Genomic DNA, 9,480 nt, shown 5'->3' with positions numbered 1-9,480 from the left:
AATCCCCATTTAATTCTCAACTTTGGTTAGAATACAGTTGTATTCTAAGTCTTATTAGAAGCCCCTTCATTCATCCAATAAATAGGCATTGAATGTACATACAGGGTTAGGTGCATGGGCATGGGAGAGGCACTGAAGAACTCAGCTCAACGTTCCACACTCTGGGCAAGACATTGAAGAACCATCAGCGGCGTGTGAAACTGATCTGACAGGGGAGAGAAATGAACAGTAAAGCAAGGCAAAGTGGGCGTGGCAAGAGGATAGGGCTTTACATGGCTGATGGAGAGGGCCCGTGGTCAGCAAGTATCACAGAGTGCCTTGACCTGTTATGGGAGTGAGTGATGGGATATTTGGTGGGAGAGATAGACAAAAGGACACATGCAAAAAGTCCAAGGCCAGAGCTTGCTTGATAGGTGTGAAGAAAAGCAAGATTTATAGTTTGGCAGAATAGAGTGTTGGAAGATAGGAATGCTAGATGTCAGGCATGAGATGGGAGAGGAACTGAACAGTGCAGTTCATCCACTGAAAAGACTTGGGCTTTTTGTCTATGATGGAAGATGATTAGTGACTCCTTATAGGAGGTGTGGATAATCTAACTTGGGTTTAGCATCATCTTTCTGGCAACAGTGTTGAGTTTCTGCTATGGAGGAAGCAAGGGTGAAGTCAGACAGAATGGTTAAGCTTTGCATTGGGATTAATGCTACTTAGATACCTCATAGCAGGAGACACAAAAGGGTATGAGTCGGGCCTGAATATTTCTTTTTCAGAACCAAGGGAATTTTTCTGTCATGTTCTCTGGAGTTTTACGTAGAAGACTCTCAGACAAATTGGCCTGCCTTAAAGAAGCTCAGACAAACCCAGCTGCCAGGAAAGTCCATGCCCCAACCTTTGAGCTGCCCAGAGGCTGTGCAGTGTGCTCCAGGTTTCCAACTTTGGTGAGTTGTCAATCATGCTATGGTGGGATTTGGTGACACAGTGGTCTTTGAGTCATTTCTGCTTCTGTAAGAAACCCCTCACTCAGTACAACTCATTGGTATGCCCTGGATCTTGGTACTATCTGTACTTTACAGTTATCAATCCTCTATGTGGGGTGAATAGGCATATGATTTGTTCACATCTCCTCAGGTATACTGTCACACAATATTTTGTTCATCCATCTCTGGAGGCTCTGCCTCAGCTAGCATCTGGGGAGCAGGGGAGCCACTTTTAGAAGGTGTGGTAACACTACTTACACTGCCATGAATGGAGAGAGCCAGCGACAGCCTTCAAGCTGCAGTTCTTGAGGACCTGCATAGTGTCAGAGCCTCAGAAACCAATCAAGTGCACAAACCACGAGGGCAGAACAGATCCCAGCTAGAAGATCAGTCCAAGGGTGATGCACAGGGGAACCTCATTCAGAAGGTGAACAGACTGAGGACGATATACTCAATGGGAAGAGTTGTCTGCATTGTGGGTGAGCAGACAGACACAGTAGGGATCACTGTTGTGGTTTTCCTTCCACTCTATGTTCTAAGGCAGGAGCCACGTTGTCAGTTTTGCGCTGTGAGCCTGGAATGAATTGGTGATGCTCAGAGAGGAAGAGGCTCTTGTTCTATGTTCTTTTGCTCTATTGATTAAGAATGTTAGAATGGAAACAGTACAAGACAGCACTCACAGTCCTGTCTCCAGGACTGGAACTCTCGAATGCCACCCCCTTGCAGTCCAGGCCTTACACTGTAGGGTTCCGTACCCTTGAATTTGCATGTTATTTAATTGAACATATCTGGCACTTTGAAGATATGCAACTATGACCTTTTCAGATCTCATGCAGCACCTGGAAAAGAACCATTTCCTGGGTTATTATCCATGAGGCTAGAGTGTAGCAGTGGTTCCAAGTACTTGTCCACACTCTGTTTATTTCCCACCAAGTAAGTTTAAATATTCCCTTCCCTTGTTCCCCATCTCCCCAAAGTCGAGTGATGGATCCTAAGAAGGCCTTTGATTCATCCAACATCTGTTTCTATGATTTTCTAGGCTCCTTGTTGTTTGGAATACCCAGAATCAATGTTTTAAGTGCATATGGGCATAATATTCAGCATATTAATACACACTGGAGACAGTCTTGCCTACTAGAAAGCCAGGTACTACAGGGTTATAAAAGTCATTTGAAACCTTGTAAAGCCCAAGACACCTAGCCAATGCCCAGGCCCTGTTTCTTGATGTAGTCAGGTGATAACACATGAACACTTGTACAGCCTTCTCCAGCATGTGCCAAAAGTTCATGCTAAGTACTACATAAATTATCACCTAATTAAGTACTGTTATGATTTGGATCGGGAGGAAGTGTAAACTTGATTCTCCTTGGAGAGCAGTATGCAGCAATATGATGTGGAATTAATTGTGTGGGTCCAGGTCAAAGATCAAAGTACAAGTGGAATGGCTATTGCAAAGGGAGAATTTGAAAAGGATTTTTGTTGGCATCTCAGTAACTTTATGTTTTAAAATCATTCCATGTCTGCCACCATACAACTGTTTCCCTTTCCTCTTTCTTCTCTAGCTCACTATAAACGGCTTCTCTAGCATCGCTCTGGTTAACCTTCTGCAGTGTTAGTCTAGCTCAGTTCTTTGCCGATTAAGAACAGTGGTAGGAAAAAAAATCCACCTGCATTAGATAATCTTGCTTGAATACTCTTTCTGCTGACTATTGACTGTTTTTGGAAAAGTGCTCTAATTACAGGGGACTCAGTTTCTTTTATTAAACACCAATGATCACAGTTCTTGTATTATATGCTTTGTGTATGTGTGATGCTGGGTGCAGACTCAAAGCTTTGAGACAGGAAAAGTTAAATAATTTCAACCATTTTCCCACCATCCCAGCTCCTGCTGTGCCATCTCTCTGGGTATCCAGTTCTGCTGGTCTCTTGACTCTTATTACACCAGCTGGGTCTTATGTCCTCACCAAAATACCTCTCTTTGGTGTCGTTGTGTCTGTTGGGCTTTGGGTGGCCTTAATATTCTCTCTTTGGTTATTTAGTTTTCTAATTAGCATTGTAACTTGCTTTGTGTATTAATTTCTTTCTATTGAACTATCTAGAATGTGTTCTCTTTTGCTCATTGATAGTTTTATAATCTACAACAGATTGATACACACAGCTATTTAGATGGTTATTGGTTTGTAGCAAGTATTCAGCACATTTGAGTTGTTTGCTTTGACCAGTGAATTTGTCATGTCAAAGTGTGAGCAGACATTTATTTAATGCATCTCCCCCTTGAGTTAACACCTGTCCTGAATTTATGTGTTTCTGTGTCTCTATTATAGCAGTTCATGAAGCCCATAATGGCTGTTCTCTCAGTGATCTCTTTGCCACTTGCTTGTGTCTCCCATTTCTTGCCTCTCAGGGAGCTGACTCTTCCATGGCCTACCTGCCCACCTATGATGTAAGAGTGGTCATCTCATTGCTTGGACGGATGCATCCCCAACCCCACATCACAGCTTCTGAATGCCTGCTGCCTTATTTATAAATCGAGTGGGCTGGAAGATTGACAACATCCCCTGCTGGCCCCGAGATTACTCAGTATCATTCTTCCTGTTGGAAGAATTACCTTGTTTGCCATACCTGTTGGCAAAAGTTTGGCCTCTGAAGTCCTTATTACTACTCTAGGAATCTTTTGATGAGTACATACAAAGGGCTGAAAACCCTCAAACATCTTTAGGGTCTTTCTTACTTAAGTTGAGTGGGTCCCTTTTTCAAAATAATTTCTTGTGCACTTTTCAAAACACTGGGAAAAATTCCAAACCATGTCATACTTTTCATGGATCCATGTAACAAGGTCTATGTGATTAAACACTATGGCACAGTGCTTTCTACATTTATTTTAGATGCTCATCCTTTTATATTTCCTCCAAGATAATAAAAAGTCATTGACCAGAGCCAGCTTACTTAAAGGTACACAGTAGCAGAATTTATCTTTATTTTAATTCTATAGAGGGATAGAAAGTTCAGGAAGACTCCACAGCAGTTGGGAACTGAATTTTCACTGTGATTTTAGCAGTCTGTTGAGTGCTGGAGATGTCCTCACAGGTCAGACATGAATCAAAGTCTTAAAGAGGCAACAGTCAAAGAAAAACATAAACCTCTATGAGCATACATCATACAGAACTGCAAAATGCTTCATGGGCTTGGCAGGGGCACGGTAGATATTCTGAAGTGGGGAGGATTTGGGAAGCTGAGGCCTTGGCTGATAGAGACATTTCAAAAGCTAAACATCAAAACCTGAGTGTCAATGTTTCTTTACCTCTGGACATCTCTGATTTGGTTGCCCTCCCCTCCAACACACTCATCCACCCCACAGCATCCAGTTACATGACTGTGAGCAAGAATGGCTGCTTTCAACTAAAGGCCCTGGCACTGTATCATCCGGAGTTAACCAATCAAAATTATGTTCTGCTTGGTACCTTAAGCTTATTACTAATGATGATGTTACTATAGCTGTCACTACTGTTAAATGCTCAACTGATTCTGATTCTGCCATCACCACCACCCACGATTCCTCCTCCCTATTCTCCTTTTTATCCCCTTTACTGCTATACAATTTCTACCTAGTTTTACTGTTTTTAAGCTCTTTATGTATTTAAGTTAGAATGCTGCGTCATTTTTAGAGCAAGATTTTCAAATATACTGATTAGTGGTGTATTTTTGTCATTAGAAAAATCCCAGTCATGGATTGCTACTCACGTCCCCAGTGAGGCTACCTGGAAAACGGGACCCCAAAAAAAGACACGGAGAAATGGACGAGATCTACATGAACAGCCTGGTCATGAGTGGGAACAATGAAGGGCAACGGTTGAGGGAAAGAGAGTGGGAGATCCTAGCTGGATCAAGAAAAGAGAGGGAGAACAAGGAATAGGAGACCATGGTAAATGAAGACCACATGAGAAGGGGAGGAAGCAGAGAGCTAGGGAGGCCCACGGAGATCCACAAAGATACCCCCCGCAAAAGACTGCTGGCAATGGTCGAGAGACGGCAGGAACTGACCTACTCTGGTGATGGGATGGCCAGACACCCTGATAGTTGTGCCATAAACCCCATCCAAGGACTGAGGAATCTGGATGCAGACATCCACGGCTGGGCCCCTGGTGGAGCACTGGGAGTCTAATTAGTGAGAAAGAAGAGGGTTTATATGAGTGAGAATTGCTGAAGCCAAGGTTGGATAAAGCACAGGGACAAATAACCAAATGAATGGAAGCACAGGATCTATGAACCAAAGGCTGAGGGGCCCCCAACTGGATCAGGCCCCCTGAATGGGTGAGACAGTCATTTGGCTTGATCTGTTTGGGAGGCAGCTGTGTGTTGGTGCCGGGTCCTGGGCTCGTTGCATGAGTTGGCTGTTTGAATCCTGAGACTTATGCAGGGACACTTGGCTCGGTCTGGGAGGGGGGGAATGGACCTGCCTGGACTGAGTCTACCAGGTCAATCCCGGTCCTCGGGGGAGACCTTGATCTGGAGGAGGTGGGAATGGGGGGTGGGCTGGGGTGAGGGTGAGGGGGGCGATAGGGGGAGAACAGGGGAATCTGTGGCTATTATGTTGAACTGAATGGTGTTGTAAAATAAAAAAATAACACAAAAAAAACCAAAAACAAAAACAAATAACAATCACATGCCTGTGGTGTTTTGTATAGGATATTATAATTGTATCTTTCAAATCTTTCATCATATCTTACATTCTTAAACATTCAATACCAACTATTATATCATGAATAATTCAGATGCATGCAAATATAATAGACTACATTGTTAAATAGAATTATTTCTTTTAAAAATAAATATTAAAAGTATTCAAATGAAAGGTGTGAGCATCAGATTACACTGATCAATAAATATTGAAATCTGAAAGTGTTAGGCTTTCAGAAACAATATAAAATTTCCATATATAATACCTGCCATACTACATGTACAGAAGAAGGTCTCAAGTGTTAGTAGCATAAATACTGATTGTTATTTTGTCTGACTCAACCAAGCGATTTTAAGAGTAAGTTCCCTATGTCCCCTACACTCTCTTTACTGTATGTACCAAATATTCTTTACTAAATGATTTTAATATGCATATGATAAACTGTCATTTTATGTCTAGTTTCAGGTTTTATAAGTAACATTAACATTTTGTGAAATCAAAATCCTAAATATATATTAAAATGAATTTTACTTTAAAAAAAAAAAGAAAAAGAAAAATTCCAGTCAATAAAATGCTCTCACTTTCAGAAAGTACTATGGTAATTGGGTACTGGTTAAAAGTAGTACTGTATGCTCTCCCTTTCTGGGGATTCCTGGGAAGGAATGTTACTATTTTGCACATAGTCATGTCTCAACTCTGTGTCAGTGTGTTTAGGACACCAGATGCTTTCTTCTGAGTCCTTCCACACTGCTTTCTTTCTGAAGCATTTCTCATAGTAACTGTCAACTCTGGCAGAGGGTTTTCTATTTTCAATTCTGCCTGAGCCTGATATTTTCTCATGGTTCCTCATATTCAGTTTACTGTTTTCTAAATCCAAGTCTCTGTGCACACATGTTTTTCCCTGGTATGAAAACCCCCTTCCTCTTCTGACTGGCCAACCTTGAAGCAGTCCTAGAGGACAGTTGTTCAAGTCAAAGGATATTTCGTTTTCAAGACATTTCCTTATTATTTGGAGATCTGAACCAGCAGCACTTGGCATTCTCAAACACAATGAGCTCCTCTTAACCGTTAGCTTTTACAGGTTCAGTGTAGTAATGCTATTATTGATTTTCTATCATTATATGTCCATTGGTTTACTTGTTTTTCAACACCTCTGTGCTATTTGGAGAAAGAACATTATCTTCCTTTCACTAAATACAGTGTTGTGGACAGAGTGATAGCAGGAAATACCCATTGGATGAATGAATAAGTGAATGAAGTTGGGTTCAGGGACTATGATGAATGGAGAGAAAACCCCTTTCCCTGTCATAACCTTTCTATGAACAGTTTTCATTTCATTGCATTTGTTGTGCTCTCTCATCTCCAAATTCAACTGCATTACAAAGAGTTATATGCACATATGTCACCCTGACCACCTAATTGGCTATAATAGCCTCAGGGACAGCAGTGGAAATATTTTACTCAGTCTGGCAGAGCAAGAAGAATGTGATTGGAGCATACATCAAGCACCAGCAGTTTAACCCAGGGAGCTGGAGTCTATTTTAAGTTCAAGAATTGGATATATTCTCAGGGTGGGATGAACAGAGTGTAATAACTTTGTGTGAGCCTCTCTGCTGGCAACACTAATGAGAAGCAACCTCACTCAGCACTGAATGGCATGAGCTCAGGAAAGGCCCTCTGAGGTTGAGTCTGTTGTAAATCTCACTGCCTGACTCATCTTGGTACCAGCTCCTTTAAGTTCACGGAGTCTTGGACAGTTTCCTCTCTCCAAAATTAAGTGTGTATGTTGGCCAGGACAGGCACAGCAATGGCAATTTTGGCTGAGTTGATTCCTGGAGGAATGTTCTAATTAATTTTGAAAGAAATGATATTGAATACGACATTGTCTTTAAAGAAATCACCTTCAAATGGAAATTGTCTTTAAAGAAATCACCTTCAAATGTCTTCTTCCTAAACCTTCGTTTAGGCAGAAGACATTTCATGTGTTGTATGAAGAGACTTGAGCTTCAAGTGTAAAAGGTTCAGAAGAAGTCTCAGTCTGTTACAGAAAAACGAAAGCTGGAGAGATTATTGGGACTTGAGAAGTAGAAAGGAGAAATAATACCTTCCTAGCCTCAGCTCTGTCTTCTCCGTATGCATCAAGCAAGAGAACACTGCTGTATGCCTGTTGACCCCTCACAGATCTTCCTTTTGAGAGGTCCATGAGTTCTGCTCCTTTTCTTCCCTCAACCATTTCTACATGTATTGTTTAGTTTTTACTTTTGCCTTTGAATCATAGCTGTTAATTTTGTATTTTTAATACTCTTCTGTGGTACTTCCACTGAAAATAGCTCCCTACCATTTCACAGTTTGACTTTTCATTTTTATTTTTGTAAGTATTCTTTCTTGTTTAAAATTTATTTTTATAATATGTCTCTCTGTGTGTTATGTGCATATGCACTCACGGGACTAGAAGAGAGCATCTGATCCTCTAGAACTAAAGTTACAAGTGGCTGTGAGCTACCTGGTGTGGGGACTGGGAATGGAACATGGGTCCTCTTTAAAAGCAATGTGTGCTTTTAATGACATAGATATCTCTCCAGCCCTCAACTTGTCATTTTAAATTATATCTTTTGATATAAACTTTAGGGAAGCCTAACTTGCGCGCGCGCGCACACACACACACACACACACACACACTTGATTTTTATCACTGATATCTTCAGATAGCTTTTGCTGTGTTGATGTCATGAAGATGTGAATTATTTCAAATATTTCATCAAAATTATTTCACATTAGAAGTGGGTGAATACTATTTTCCCTGTTCTCATTCTCAGACTAAAAGCTTCCAAAGAGGGAAGATGGCGGGCAAGGAGAAGCTGCCACCGGCCTGGGAGAAGCGCATGAGTCGCAGCTCAGGCCAAGTATACTACTTCAATCACATCACCAATGCCAGCCAGTGGGAACGGCCCAGCGGCGGCAGCAGTGTTGGAAGCAGTAGCAAGAATGGCCAGGGGGAGCCGGCCAGGGTGCGCTGCTCAAACCTGCTGGTAAAGCACTGTCAATCTCGGAGGCCCTCATCCTGGCGGCAGGAAAAGATTACCAGGAGCAAGGAGGAGGCGCTGGAGCTGATCAATGGCTATATCCAGAAGATTAAGTCGAGAGAAGACTTTGAATCTCTGGCCTCACAGTTAAGCGACTGCAGTTCCGCTAAAGCCAGAGGAGACCTGGGTGCCTTCAGCAGAGGTCAGATGCAGAAACCGTTTGAAGATGCATCATTTGCTCCACGGACAGGGGAGATGAATGGGCCAGTGTTCACAGATTCGGGCATCCATATCATCCTGCGCACAGAATGGGGGCAGGCACCTGGCCAGCCTGCTCGGGCTGCCAAGCAGCCCATGGATGCCCCTTCCTGTTACTGCCACACAGTATCTATTGTTCCTAAATGGCTGGGAGGGGGCTCTGAGATAGGGACTCTGAGCTTCCTGCTCCCTGTTTGACCCCAGTTGGGGCTGTCCTAGCCAGGCTCCTTCTGAAGAGATTAACTTCATAAGGGCAATGGGGGTATGGAGGCCCCCAGGCTCAGGGAGTCAGAAGTGACCTGACTCCCCAGATCCCAGATCCCAGAGGCAGGCAGGAGGGCCTTGTTTCTTGTTAGTTATATGCTCCGTTTCTCTGTTCAGTTGCAAAAAGCAGACGCTCCACACCTGGTGATGTAGCACCTCAGCCTCAGGGTGTGACGCAGCCCCCATGCATCTTCCATTAAATCTGGAACCACTGGGAAAAAAAAAAGCTTCCTACTGGATTTCTGAATGTGATACCAACCATACATTGTTTGAATCAACTCGT

The 9,480-nt window shown here is 42.6% G+C and overlaps 1 pseudogene; it reads left to right on the top strand.

Annotated features, from left to right (window-relative positions):
• Nucleotides 1–8,492: 8,492 nt before the first annotated feature.
• On the top strand, nt 8,493–9,246 carry LOC102912825 (peptidyl-prolyl cis-trans isomerase NIMA-interacting 1 pseudogene; annotated as a pseudogene).
• Nucleotides 9,247–9,480: the final 234 nt, after the last annotated feature.

Source organism: Peromyscus maniculatus, chromosome 10, assembly GCF_049852395.1.
Source record: "Peromyscus maniculatus bairdii isolate BWxNUB_F1_BW_parent chromosome 10, HU_Pman_BW_mat_3.1, whole genome shotgun sequence".
Lineage (NCBI taxonomy): Eukaryota > Metazoa > Chordata > Mammalia > Rodentia > Cricetidae > Peromyscus > Peromyscus maniculatus.
This window is presented reverse-complemented; position numbering and strand designations above follow the sequence as displayed.